Here is a 15485-nt window from a genome sequence, read left to right as displayed (position 1 = left end):
CCGAGATTCTCACTCAGGGTTAACAAGTAGTTAGATGTCACTTTAAAACGAGTGAGCCTGGGACTTCCCTGGTGGTCCAGTGGTTAACACTTTGCGGTTCCAACGCAGGGGGCCCTGGTTCGATCCCTGGTCAGGGAACTAAGACCACACATGCTGTGCAGTGCAGCCAAAAAAAAAATGCAAACTTGATCCCAGTCTTGAAGGTTAGTGCCTTTGCTCTTGGCCTGGTTCTAGAAGAAGTGCTGGAAAGGTGCATGAAAGGCTCATACATGCTGTTGCACCTGGGGATGGAGACGCCAGATCACAGCCCTTCCTGCAGACGCCCAGACTGGGAGGAGGATGGAAAATATGTGTCCAAGGACTGATGGAATCAAATTCATATTCTGTGGCAAGAGGAGAAATTTTTTTTTTTTTTTTTTTTTTGCGATACGCGGGCCTCTCACTGTTGTGGCCTCTCCCGTTGCGGAGCACAGGCTCCGGATGCGCAGGCTCAGCGGCCATGGCTCACGGGCCCAGCCGCTCCGCGGCATGTGGGATCTTCCCGTACCGGGGCACGAACCCATGTCCCCTGTATCGGCAGGCGGACTCTCAACCACTGCGCCACCAGCGAAGCCCGAGGAGAAATATTTAAACATAACAATTCTTCTCTGCCCTTTGGCCTCTTCTCTTCCCCCTACTGTGCATTCTGTATCTGCATTATGCATTGACCAAACCTCTCCCATCGGCAGAAATACCTGCTCAACCATAAAGAAAAACGTTCTCCTAGCATTGACGACTTCTTAAAGATAACATTCCTTCTTGAGCTTATGGGGTGGGAGTAATGACGCACCAAAATGGCGAATAGATCTAGATTGTGCAAACTGTCAATAGTACATCATTTGATGCACAGCCCTCTCTCTCAAAAAGCTTATATAAACTGCATCTTGACTTCTGATGGGCGGAACAGTTCTCAGAGCTTTCTGAGAATCTCCTTCCGGATTATAATCCTCTAATTTGGCTCGAATAAAATTTTCCAGTTCTTTCTTAGATCGACAGATTAATTTTTGTCGACACGGAGAATGAACACCTAGTTGGATAATGCTAAAGACATTTAAGGCAACAAATACTGCTGTCCTCTCCTTTCTGAGAATCTGAGATCTAAGGAGACCCAGGTTTAGAGTGCTGTGGAAAGAGGGATTTATGATAGGAAAAAGGAGGAATTTCCTAACTTCCACCAGGCTATCAGGCACTGACATGACTTGCTAACAAGGTTTTATGGGATGATTAATGTGGCAAAGCTGGATATCATTCTGGAAAGATTTTCACATGTCCCTTCATAGAGGCAAGGTGCTGCGTGAAAGCACGCGGTGACAGGTGGCCTTCCGGCCTGTGGTTGATGGCTTCTCCAGGCCTCGTGATGGGTTACAGAGTATTGTTTCCTTCCTCTTCATGCTTGGGTCCTCGAAATAGATGTTCTCACTTCACTCTGTCCTGATATTCTTGGAAGCTGCCACCCTCCCCCCGAAGTTCTAACTGAAGCCAAAAATTGGACCAACCTCACTTATTTCCTGCCTATCACAGGCAGATCTTTTTTATAGTCCTTCTTAGAGAGAAAAGATGACTCCAGACTTCAATATGGCTGGGTTGAAAATGTTTCAGAGTTGGGACATGTGGTAAATTGAATGAAACATGGCCCCAATGGCCCAGCAGGACCCCTGCCCTTGGCAATGTGACTCAGTAGCTCCTGCCATCAAGAGATGAAGTCTAGGGTCTTCCCTGGTGGTCCAGTGGTAAAGAACCCACCTGTCAATGCAGGAGATTCGGGTTCGATCACTGGTCGAGGAACGAAGATCCCATCTGTCTCAGGGCAACTAAGCCCTCATGCCACAACTACAGAGCCCACGTGCTCTGGAGCCCACGCCACAACTAGAGAGAAGCCCACATGCTGCCACGAACAGCCCACGCGCCACAACAACAAAAAGATCCGATCCCGCGTGCCGCAATAAAGATCCCGCATGCCACAACGAAGACCTGACGCAGCCAAAAATAAAAAAATAAAATAAATATTTAAAAACAACCTCTTTGTTAAAAGAAAGAGAGAGATGAAGTCTATTGCCCGCCCCTCCACCTGCAGCCTTGTGACTGGCTTTGACCACGAGAACGTGGCAGAAGCATCAGCGTGACAGTCCTAAGTTTAGGCTTCCAGAGACCTTGAGCATTTCTGCTCTCTGGGAACACTGCCTCCACCAGAATGGTCCTGGGCTAGCTGCTGGGAGATGAGAGACCAAGCAGAGTAGAGGTGAGTCATTCCAGCTGAGATCATCCTAGAACAGCCAGTTGACCTGCCCGCTGACGCAGATGCACGAGAAAACCTGGCCAGAATGAAACAAGACCAGAACTGACCAGCTAAGCTCAGCCTAAATTGCTGATCCACAAAAGCTTAAGCTAAGCAAATGGTAGTTATTTTAAGCCACTACGTTTTGGGTTAGTTTATTATGCAGCCTTACCTTGGTAATAATTAACCATTTCAGGAGAAGACAAAGGAATGGTTCCGATAATTAGAACTATGATTCCCACATTTATACCACCAGGCATATCTTCTCCCTTGAATTTCAGACCCATATATCCAACCACCTACCCAAGAATAATACCCCCAAACTTATTCCTATGGCCACAGCCTTCCCTATCTCAACAAATGAATAACAACTCCATCTTTCCAGTGGTTCAGGCTGATACCTTGGCCTCATCTTTGACTTTTCTTTCTTTCACACTCTATGTACAGTTTATTAGCAAATCCCATGGGCTCTACCTTCAAAATACATTCAGAATCTGTCTACTTTTCACTACTTCCATGGTTACCACCTTGATCTGGGCCCTCACCATCTCTTGACTGAATTATTACAGCAGCATGCTGACTGACTTCCCCGCTTCCAAACTGGCCAACCTACAGTCTAATCTTAACACCCATCAGAGTGACCTTTCTAGAACAAGTCAGATGACGCCTCTCCTACGCTCAGAATCCTCCAGTGGCTCCACATCTCTCTCAGAGTGAAAAGCCAAAGTCTTTACAATGTCCTGGGAAGTCCCTCAGGAGCTGGACCCTCACTATCTTGATGACCTCATCTCCTTCTCTATCTTGATTACTACATTCTTCCCACACCAAATATCCCTAATGCAATTTGGGACATACTTATACTAAAAAATTGTGCCTCTTTTATCTGAAATTCAAATTTAACTGGGTATCCTGTACTTTACCTGGCAACCTTAACCAGGCATGCTTCCCCTTGAGTCTTTGCGCTGACGGTTTCCTCTGCTCAAATGCTTTCCCAGGCAGCCACAGCGCTCATCTCTGACCACCTTTAAGTCTCTGCTCAAAGGTCATTTTGTCAAAATCAGAAAGGCCTTCCCTGACGAGCACACTTAAGCCTACACCCACACCCTGGTATGTCCAGCCCCCTTCTTTGCTTTATTTTTCTCCATAGAACTCATCACCATCTATCTTACTTGCTAATTTATCACCAAGAGAGCTTGGCTGGGCTCTATTTTAGTTTGCTCACTGCTGCATCCTGAGTGTTCAGAACAGTGTCTGGCATTTAGCAGGTAGATGCTCCGTGCGTGTTTGTCACAGGGTTAAAAGAATGACAGGATATACTACACATACTGTGCTGAATGTGGCCTGGACAAGCTTCTTTTTAAAGAAGTCCAAGTCTTTCATAGCACAGCTTAAATTGTTGATTAATTAATGATTATAGCAAAAAAAATCAGTCCCTTGCTCCACCTCATTCCTCCCTACTCGCTACTTTCTGCTCATACTGTTTCTTTTTTTTGAATCCTTATTTCTAAATAACTTGCTTCAACGATTCTTTCTTTCTCTGTCTTAGGCTGCACCACATGGCTTGAAGGATCTTAGTTCCCCGACCAGGCATTGAACCCACGCCCTTGGCAGAGAAAGTGCCGAGTCCCAACTACTGGACCACCAGGGAATTCCCTCAACTATTATTTCTTGATTTTTCAGTATCAGAGTTTAGGTATTATTTTTTGACTTCTCTTTGGAAGATGAGGATTTAGCTTTCTTGCTGTCCCTCACTCCCATCTCTCCTCTCCTCCGAGCCCTGCCACTTCTCCCTCTCCATCCTCCCGTACAATTATCTCACAATTTAGTTAAATTAACAATCATGACAAGACTATGTATTTTTCCAAATAGAGCCATCTGTTTTTTAATTTTTGTTGGAGTTAATAACTCTCATATTCCCTGCTGCTTTGTTTTCTAGCTACTCATCACTAATCCATCCCCTAAGCTCTCTGCAAGAAATGTGAATTTCCTCTCAAAACTTGAAGTGCTCCAGGAACCTACTAGGCCCACTTTTTATTTTCTTGGAGGGCTCCCTCGTGGAGCCTGTTTTCTTCCTGCTCCAGTCCACACTGGTATCCACGCCTGTTGCCTGTGGTCGCATGGAGACCTCTCTCCTCAGCCTGGATTCCCTTCACTACTCACCGAAGTTCTGTCTTGGTGAAGCAGCTCTCTGATGGCTTATTGGGAGGTTAAATTTTTTTTTTTTTTTGCGGTATGCGGGCTTCTCACTGCTGTGGCCTCTCCCATTGCGGAGCACAGGCTCCGGACGCGCAGGCTCCGCGGCCATGGCTCACGGGCCCAGCTGCTCCGCGGCACGTGGGATCTTCCCAGACCGGGGCACGAACCCGTGTCCCCCGCATCGGCAGGCGGACTCTCAACCACTGCGCCACCAGGGAAGCCCCGACTTGCTTATTTTTGTCTCTGGAAGTTCTTAGGATTTTCTCTTTGTTACTGGTGTTCTTAACTTCCTTGGTATATGTCGTTGTAAATGACTGACAGTCATTTCCACTTAGATATATGTTTTTAATTTCTTAGGGATTTTCTTGAAAAAAAATAGTATTTTCTTTCCACCCTCTCAGTTCTTACTTTCTGGATTTCTTATTATTCAAATGTTGGGTCTCCTGAGAATGCTTCTTGGGAATGAAATTCAGTGTAATCTGGATGTCACACAGCTAACAGTGCCTCCGAGGAGGTTCTCATACAAGGCGTCTGGAGGCTACGCCATGATAGCAGCACAGACCAATACCTCACTGCTTCTAGTTCAGGACTCTAATGTGAAGAGACCACCTTGTTAGCATGTGGCTGGGTGTTGAGAGTCTGCAGGTAACACTGGGGTGGCGGGTGGGAAAAAAAGCACACAGAAGCTTATGAGAACATCAGTTAGGGGGCATTAGAATGTCTTCCTCAGATTTGTACCATGTTTATGGATTGAAACACATTTTTACATAATTTATTTCACATAACATGGGTCAAAATTTCGAAATCTTGGCTGCCCTCGAAGCGTGGTGAACCTGGACCCAGGCAAACTAGGAGACCAGGACCCAGGCAAACTAGTCACAGTTTTCAGTCCTCAAGAAGATAATCTTGTTCCCTATGCTAAAAGGACTTTTTTTTTTTTTTTTTTTTGGCTGTGTCGGGTCTTAGTTGTGGCTCACAGGATCTTCTTTGCGGCATGCGGGATCTTTCGTTGCAGAGTGTGGGCTTCTCTCTAGTTGTGGCACGTGGGCTGTAGAGCTTGTGGGCTCAGTAGTTGTGGCAATGGGCTTAGTCTCCCTGCAGCATGTGGGATCTTAGTTCCCCAACCGGGGATCAAACCCACGTCACGTGCATTGGAAGGCAGATTCTTAAACACCACAAGTTTCTTAACACCAGGGAAGTCCCCAAGGGCTGGTTGTTTTTTACCGATCGTCTTTTTGCCTTGGGAATGTGTCTGTACCCGTTTCTCAGTGTGCTCTGCGCAGTCACACAAGCTGTGTATCGTGGTGCCAGGCAGTGAGGCCTGGAGGAGGGTGTCTCTTGTTGTACAACGTCACGGTGCACTGTTAGACACGCAGCCCAAAACCTGTCACCTACCCCATATGGGAGTTATTACACAGTGATGGTTCCCTGCAGCGTCTTGTTACATTAGTCCTTCCTTTCATTTCTTAAAATCATTTCCCTTATGTATAAATAATTTCTTTAAAAAATTTAGAAGTAGCTATAACCTTCCAGATTATAGCAGGAAGTTAGCGTTAGAAGAAGAAAGCTTCAATTCCCCCTCTCCTTATTTTGTTCTTCGTTTGTTTAATAGCAGCCTAGACTTTAATCTGAATATATAGTACAAGGTTCGGGGTGCACTGCAGGAGTGTGAAACCAATAGCACTGTCATTAAATGGCTATTTTAAGTCCCGCTTACCCTTGCCACTCACACTCCTTCCACATTTCCACACCCTGGGCAAACCAGAAGTTTCTTAAAGCCAAATTCTAATTAGTGAGCACGCTGTCTCTTTTCCTCTCCCTCTCTCCTTTCCCCAAGAATCTAATGTAAACTATCAGACAAAAAATCTTGTTTTGCATCGTTCTGACTCTAGTCCAGTGCTGCGCGAACTATCTGTGGTAAAGGGCTGATTTCTTTATATTTCTAATCGGTCATAAACTGGTAACTTTGTAGAATATAATACACGTGAATTAGTAGAAAAGTGAATTTAAAAATCTAAAGGAAAAGCACTCCTGTATGTCTCCCTTACACTCAGTACTCTACTTCACTTCTGACACTCCTGGTCACGAAATATTTGTAAGTTTTTCCCCTTACAAGCAGTTCTGCAACACCCGCTGGGTGTCCTACCATTCAATTCAGTTCTGACACTATCTACCTGGAGAGAGCATCAGATTCCAAAGGTTAAGGGCTCAGTCCTACAAGAGTGCTCCCCCCACCACTTCAGGTGCCAATCACAGGTTCAGGTTACTGACTGGCTATAAATCAGAGGTTCCGATCACCCCCTCCATGGGTTTGATTAATTTGTTGGAGCAGCTTACAGACCTCAGGAGAATATCTTACTCTCTAGATTACCAGTTTGCTAGAAAACGATATACGGTCACTGCTCCATATCCACAGCTTCCACATTCACAGTTTCAAACCAGCTTCAGACCAAAAGAAAAAAATTCCACAAAGTTCCAAAAAGCAAACTTGAATTTGTAGCATGCTGGCAACTATTTACATGGCTTTTACATTGTTTTAATTATTAAAAGTGATCTAGAAGTGACTGAAAGTATATGGGAGCAGATAGCCTCATCCACCAGAGGGCAGACAGCAGAAGCAAGAAGAACTACAATTCTGCAGCCTGTGGAAGGAAAACCACATACACAGAAAGACAGACAACATGAAAAGGCAGAGGACTTTGTATGAGATGAAGGAACAAGATAAAACCTCAGAAAAACAACTAAATGAAGTGGAGATAGGCAACCTTCCAGAAAAAGAATTCAGAATAATCATAGTGAAGATGATCCAGGACCTTGGAAAAAGAATGGAGGCAAAGATAGAGAAGATGCAAGAAATGTTTAACAAAGACCTAGAAGAATTAAAGAACAAACACCTAGAAGAATTAAAGAACAAACAAACAGAGATGAACAATACAATAACTGAAATGAAAGACACACTAGAAGGAATCAATAGCAGAATAGCTGAGGCAGAAGAACGGATAAGTGACCTGGAAGACAGAATGGTGGAATTCACTGCTGTGGAACAGAATAAAGAAAAAACAATGAAAAGAAATGAAGACAGCCTAAGAGACCTCTGGGACAACATTAAATGCACCAACATTCGCATTATAGGGGTCCCAAAAGGAGAAGAGAGAGAGAAAGGACCCAAGAAAATATCTGAAGAGATTACAGTCGAAAACTTCCCTAATGTGAGAAAGGAAATAGCCACCCAAGTCCAGGAAGTGCAGAGAGTCCCAGGCAGGATAAACCCAAGGAGAAACATGTCGAGATAAACAGTAATGAAATTGACAAAAATTAAAGACAAAGAAAAATTATTGAAAGCAACAAGGGAAAAATGACAATGTTATAAGAGACAAGGAAGGACACTACATAATGATCAAGGGGTCAATCCAAGAAGAAGATATAACAATTAAAAATATATATGCACCCAACATAGGAGCACCTCAATACATAAGGCAACTGCTAACAGCTATAAAAGAGGAAATCAACAGTAACACAGTAATAGTGGAGGACTTTAACACCTCACTCACACCAATGGACAGATCATCTATAATGAAAATAAATAAGGAAACACAAGCTTTAAATGACACAATACACCAGATAGATTTAATTGATATTGATAGGACATTCCATACAAAAACTTCATATTACACTTTCTTCTCAAGTGCACACAGAACATTCTCCAGGATAGATCACATCTTGGGTCACAGATCAAGCCTCAGTAAAGTTAAGAAAATTGAAATCATATCAAGCATCTTTTCTGACCACAACACTATGAGATTAGAAATCAATTACAGGGAAAAAAACGTAAAAAACACAAACACATGGAGGCTAAACAATACACTACTAAATAACCAAGAGATCACTGAAGAAATCAAAGAGGAAAGTTAAAAATACCTAGAGACAAATGACAACGAAAACACGACAATCCAAAACCTATGGGATGCAGCAAAAGCAGTTCTAAAAGGGAAGTTTATAGCAATACAAGCCTACCTCAAGAAACAAGAAAAATCTCAAATAAACAATCTAACCTTACACTTAAAGGAACTAGAGAAAGAAGAACAAACAAAACCTAAAGTATGCAGAAGGAAAGAAATCATAAAGATCAGAGCAGAAATAAATGAAATAGAAACAAAGAAAACAATAGCAAACATCAATAAAACTAAAAGCTGGGGCCATTTTTTCTTCTTCCGCCTATACATGTGGTTTCTCCGTGCAAGTGCGCACCTTCTTTTCTCCACTCCCACAGGGTTCGCGGCCACCATGGCGTATTAGAGGCAGCAGTGCCTGCGGCAGCATTGGCTTTTGCAGCGGCGGCAGCAGCACCCCCCAGCGGCTTAAGCCATGGCGCTTTTCAAAGGCATTCAGCAGCAGCGTTGCTGTAACCGACAAAGACACCTTCGAATTAAGCACATTCCTCGATTCCACCAAAACCTCGCAACATGGCCGAGATGAGCTTCCTGAGCAGCGAGGTGTTGGTGGGGGAGTTCACGTCTCCCTTTGACCAGTCGGGTTTGGGGGCTGAAGAGAGCCTGGGTCTCCTAGATGACTACCTGGAGGTGGCCAAGCACTTCAAACCTCATGGGTTCTCTGGCGACAAGGCTAAGGCGGGCTTCTCCGAATGGCTGGCTGTGGATGGGTTGGTCAGTGCCTCAAATAACGGCAAGGAGGATGCTTTCCCTCGGGGCAGATTGGATGGTGGAGAAAATGGATCTGAAGGAGTTTGATTTTAATGCTCTGTTGGGTATAGATGATCTGGAAACCATGCCAGATGAGCTTTTGGCCACATTGGATGACAGGTGTGATCTCTTTGACCCCCTACTCCAGGAAGAAGAGGTCCGCAAGGCAAGGGGGAAGAAGAGGATCCCCTAGTTAGGGTAGTTAGGAGGGTGTGTGCTTGTACATAGGAGGCTAGTGCTGAAGCTGTGTGTTTTAATAAATTATTTTTTAGTGAAAGTAAAAAAAAAAATAAAAAATAAATAAAAGCTGGTTCCTTGAGAAGATAAACAAAATTGATAGAGCATTAGCCAGACTCATCAGGAAAAAGAGGGAGAGGACTTAAATCAATAAGCTTAGAAATGAAAAAGGAGAAGTTACAACAGACACCACAGAAATACAAAGCATCCTAAGAGACTACTATAAGCAACTCTATGCCAATAAAATGGACAACCTGGAAGAAATGGACAAATTCTTAGAAAGGTATAACCTTCCAAGACTGAACCAGGAAGAAACAGAAAATATGAACAGACTAATCACAAGTAATGAAATTGAAACTGTGATTTAAAATCTTCCAATAAACAAAAGTCCAGGACCAGATGGCTTCACAGGTGAATTCTATCAGACATTTAGAGAAGAGCTATCCCTTTGTAGAGAACAAACGTATGGACACCAAGGGGCAAAGGGGGGGTGTTGGTGGGATGAATTGGGAGATTAGGATTGACATATATACACTAATATGTATTAAATGCATAACTAATAAGAACCTGCTGTATAAAAAAATAAATAAAATTAAATTAAAAAGAATAAAGTATATGGGAGGATGTGTGTAGGTTATATTGGGTTGGCCAAAATGTTCGTTCACTTTTCTCCGTAAGATGTCTCTAGTAGAACTTAGTTGTCTTTAACTTCATTCGAAACAATTTTGTTAGATTGTATGTGACAGCTGTCATTTCAGCGTGCATTTAAAAGAATACATCAAAATTTGTGAAATTTTGTGTAGCCATTTTAATATTGAAGATGGAAGAAAATAAAGCAACTTTTTCGGCATATTATGCTTTATTTCAAGAAAGGTAAAAACGCAACTGAAACGCAAAAAAATTTGCAGTGTATGGAGAAGATGCTGTGACTGATTGAACGTGTCAAAAGTGGTTTGCCAAGTTTCGCACTAGAGATTTCTCGCTGGATGAGGCTCCACGGTCAGGAGCAAATGTCAAATCAAGACATTAATTGAGAAAAATCAGCGTTATGCCACACGGGAGATAGCCGACATACTCAAAATATCCAAATCAAGCACTGAAAATCATTTGCACCAGCTTGGTTATGGGAATCGCTTTGATGTTCGTGTTCCACGTAAGTTAAGCGAAAAAAACCTTCTTGACCGTATTTCTCCATGCGATTCTCTATTTTAAACGTAATGAAAATGTTACATTTTTAAAACAAGTTGTGACGGGAGATGAAAAGTGGATACTGTACAATCATGTGGAATGAAAGAGATCGTGGGGCAAGTGAAATGAACCACCACCAAGCACACCAAAGGCCGATCTTCATCCAAAGTCATGCTGTGTATATGGTGGGACTGCGAGTCCTCTATTATGAGCTCCTTCTGGAAAACCAAATGATGAATTCCAACAAGACTGCTCCCAGTTAGATCAACTGAAAGCAGCACTCGACGAAAAGTGTCCAGAATTGGTCAACAGAAAACGCATAATCTTCCATCAGAATAACACAAGACAGCACGTTTCTTTGATGACCACAAAAACTGTTACAGCTTGGCCGGGAAGTTCTGATTCATCCGCCCTATTCACCAGACACAGCACCTTCAGATTTCCATTTACTTAGGTCTTTACAAAATTCTCTTAATAGAAACAATTTCAATTCCCTGGAAGACTGTAAAAGGCACCTGGAACAGTTCTTTGCTCAAAAAGATAAAAAGTTTTGGGAAGATGGAATTACGAAGTTGCCTGAAAAATGGCAGAAGGTAGTGGAACAAAAGGGTCAATATGTTGTTCAATAAAGTTCTTGGTGAAAATGAAAAATATGTGTTTTTACTTAAAAACCGAAGGCACTTTTGGACCAATATATAAATACAGGTCATTTTATATAAGGGGCTTGAGCATCCATGTATTTTGGTAATCAAGGGGAATTCTGGTACCAATCTCCCACGGATACTGAGAGAAGACTGTAATTTGGAAACAGCTGGATGGAAGAGATGCATAGGGCAAGGTACGTGGGAAGGGGCACAGAGCTTCCATGCCCTCTTCGGGTGCACCACTTCCCAGCATGTGGATGTGTTCCCAACCTGGAAGCTTTTGGAACCCCTGTCCTTTTGGGCTTTTATGGAGGCTTCATTACATAGGCATAATTGATTGCATCATTGGCCACTGGTGACCGAACTCAACCTCCAGCCCCTCTTCTATCCCTGGTGGTCTGGGGTGTGGGGGCAGGCTGAAAGTTCCAACCCTCTAATTGCGTGTTTTTTTCTCCCCTGGAAACTAGCCCCTATCCTGTGGGACTTTACAAAAGTCATTTCCATTAACATAAAGTCAGGTGTGGTTGAAACGGGCTTGTCATGAATACAAAAAACACAGTTGGAGAATTCCCTGATGGCCCAGGGGTTAGGACTCTGCACTTTCACTGCTGAAGGTGCGGGTTCAATCCCTGATCGAGGAACTGACGTCCCCCAAGCCCCGCATGGTGGCCAAAAACGAACAAACAACAACAAACCACTAAAACACAGTTCACCTTTATCCTCTGGAGCTATTTTGGGAGCTGTTGAACAAAAGATGCGCCTAATGCTCTCATCACTTAGCAAATTACAAAGGTTTAAGCATCTATGTGGTGGCGGGCTTCCCTGGTGGCGCTGCGGTTAAGAATCCGCCTGCCAATGCAGGGGACACAGGTTCGAGCCCTCGTCCCACATGCCACGGAGCAAGGAAGCCCGTGCGCCACAACTCCTGGGCCTGCGAGCCACAACTACTGAGCCAGCGCACCACAACTACTGAAGCCCACGCGCCTAGAGCCCGTGCTCCGCAACGAGAAGCCACCGCAATGAGAAGCTCGTGCACCACACCGAAGAGTAGCCCTCACTCGCCTCAACTAGAGAAAGTCCGCGTGCAGCAACGAAGACTCAACACAGACAAAGAAACGAAAAAAAGGCAATCATCAGCATTATCCACCTTCTCCTCCTCCTCCACCCCGTTTCCGGGGGCTCTGATCAGCAGCGGCTTCTGCTGATTACAGAGTGTGGGCCATAGCAGCTGCAGGGATTGTATAAGCCAAACGGCTGATCTCTTTGGCTCGGGAGAATGAAAATGAACTCCTAACAGACAGTCGGGCTCGCAGCACAAGCCGCTTAATGGCCCTGCCTCTCGCCTCTCTCCCGCGAGTCCGCGTATGGGAGATGTCGCCCGGAGGGGGCGCCTGTTGCGCGGCTGCGGCTCTGAGATGTATGGAAGCGTCGCTACGTCCCTGTTGGGAGCGGTTCAGGGCAAAAAAAGGAAAATCGGTCAGGAGGAAAACCACAATGAAGAGCATCTTTTTGATAGAGTCAAGTCTCCTTCAGAACCAGGACTAAGCAGATATTTTTATAGCCTGGTGGAGAAGAGCCCGGACTTGGCCTGTTGCTTAGCAACGTAAAGTTAAAGGGTTAATAAAAACCATTAAGGTGAACGTTTACAAAGGCAGGTGGTACAAAGTAAATGGATGCCACTCATCTCATAATTGAAATGCTTGAAGGCTAAGTAGAGCGAGAGTAGTTTTTGCTTCCAAATACCTCTCTGCAGAAAGCTACCAAACATTCCCTTGGGAATGAATGGAAATGGAGCTGTTGGTACATTAAGTTCAGTCTAATTCTGTTCTTAATTTATGGTGTGGGCATTCTAAGACTGCCAAAGTGGTTAGCATGTTTATTATGAATTTGTTCTTTCCGAAGATATTAAGTATTGTATAAGCAGAGCCCATGTGCATCACCACGGAACTGTCTTTATGCAAAGCTCTTCATACCTACATCTGTTATCACCCTTTTATATCCTGTGACTACATTTTGCCCTATTCCTGCTCTTTCCTACCCCCTCAGAAAAGGCAAAGGCAGGAAAGATGATGACTTGGTAGGGGTGCAGGTTGGGGAAGGAAAACAAACTGATAGTTAATACCTGAAATCTTGTGCCAGGGGCTTCTGAAACCAGCAAACGTGAGACTAAAAGAGAAGTTGAGTCAACCATTGCTATTCCAGCTCTCAAGAAAAATTTAATAAACTTTGCAACCAGTTCTCCAAGACTTCCCTGGAGAATTAGAATTAAACAATGGGATTGTTATGATTTTATTAAAATTTGTACAGCCAATAACCATAACCCATTCGTTGCACCATTAAGGTATAGATAAATGTGGAAAGGAATGAAAAATATCTGCAACTGGTTAAAAAAAAAAGGTACGTAGGTAAAAGTTTTCTTTCTGGGGAAATCACACTCCCAGCTGCTGCATCCATAATACATGTATAGAAAACAGACTTGGGTTAAATCCACACGTATGTGGCCAAGGTACATAAAAATAAAGGGCCCAGAAAAGTACGGGTGGTGTAGTTCACAAAAGGGCCAGAAGAGGGCGCCCAAGCTTGCTTCCTACAAAACTGCAAGTTGCACTTCAAAGGACGGACTAAGCCCATGAAGGTTCAACACCTAGAGGTCTCCTTCCTGGAAAGTGGCGTGCAGAAGCAGGGCTGATAACCTCAGGACCATCAGTAGGAACTGGAAGATGGCTCGTCTAATGCTCACTGGTGGATGAGAAAGTCTGGACCTTGTTTTCAGTTGTGGTCTGCTGTCCCTTGGTAGGAATTTCTCTCTCCCCTCCCTCTCAACTTGTCCACGTCCAAGGGTACTTAACAGCAATGGGGGACAATGACAATCCCAGGAAAGGTGTAATTACAGCCTAATGGATATATAGGTATGAATGAGGGGATGTGTACATATACAGAGGAGAAAGTGAGTGAAATCAGCTCTACCTAATCAGAAGAACTCTGTCATATTCTAAAAGTTAAAAGCTTTGAATGAATACAGGGATTCCTTTTATTTTCAAATACATATCGGAATCTCTTTTGTCTTGTTTACTGTGACTAACTGTATTACCTATTGCTGTGTTACAAATAACCCCCAAATTTAGCATTTTAAAACAACAATAAACGTTCATTATCTTGCAGTTTCTATAGGTCAAGGATTCAGGTGTGACAGCTAGATAGTTTTAGCTTGGGGCCTCTCACGAAATTGTTGTTGTCAAGATATGAGCTGAATCTGCAATCATCCGAATGTCTGACTAGGCCTGAGGATCCACTTCCAAGAAGCTCACTCTCATGGCTGTTGGTAGGAGGCTTTAATTCCTTGACCTGTGGATCTCATCACAGGGCTATTTTGAGTGTCTCCATAATAGGCAGCTGGTTTCCCCCACAGTGAGATCCAACAGAAAGTAAGGTAGAAGCCACAATATCTTCTGTGGCCTAACTTTGGAAGTCATACACCATTATTTCCTCAACATCCTAAAGGTTACACAAGTTAGCCCTACACAGTGTGGGAGGGGACTGACTACCCAAGGGTGTGAATACCAGGAGGTCATAGGAGAGCCTCTTGGAGGCTGGCTACCACTCTGTTTTCTTTTTTTTTCTTTAATGGTTAAAAAAATATTTATTTATGGTTGTGTTGGGTCTTTGTTGCGGTGCGCCAGCTTCTCATTGGGGTGGCTTCTCTTGTTGCAGAGCACGGGCTCTAGAGAGCACGGGCTTCAGCAGTTGTGGCACGTGGGCTCAGTAGTTGTGGCTCGCGGGCTCTAGAACACTGGCTCAGTAGTTGTGGCGCACGGGCTTAGTCGCTCCGTGGCCTGTGGGATCTTCCCGGGGCTCTAGAACACTGGCTCAGTAGTTGTGGCGCACGGGCTTAGTCGCTCCGTGGCCTGTGGATCTTCCCGGACCAGGGCTCGAACCCGTGTCCACTGCATTGGCAGGCGGATTCTTAACCACTGCACCACCAGGGAAGCCCCTCACTTTGTTTTCAAAATGCATATTTAAACATCTTTTCAAGTGCACATTTTACATGTTTAATGTTACTGTTCCTGTTTTAAAAATGTGTATTTAAACAAATGTTTAAATGTATACCAGAAGTTTATTTTCCTATGAGTACAAAGACCTCCGTCCTCTGTGGATCAGAAAACGATTTCTAAAGAGGTGTGCGTTGGGTGTGTATGTGTGTCCTAT

At 43.9% G+C, this 15485-nt stretch overlaps 1 pseudogene; it reads left to right on the top strand.

Annotated features, from left to right (window-relative positions):
• The first annotated feature begins 8973 nt into the window (after positions 1–8973).
• The window catches only part of LOC112406675 (cyclic AMP-dependent transcription factor ATF-4 pseudogene), a 12699-nt pseudogene continuing 6187 nt past the window's right edge, over positions 8974–15485 (top strand).

This window comes from Neophocaena asiaeorientalis, unplaced genomic scaffold, assembly GCF_003031525.2.
Source record: "Neophocaena asiaeorientalis asiaeorientalis breed wild unplaced genomic scaffold, Neophocaena_asiaeorientalis_V1.1 scaffold59, whole genome shotgun sequence".
NCBI lineage: Eukaryota > Metazoa > Chordata > Mammalia > Artiodactyla > Phocoenidae > Neophocaena > Neophocaena asiaeorientalis.
Note: the sequence above shows the minus strand (reverse complement) of the source record. Positions and strands in the feature narration are given on the sequence as shown.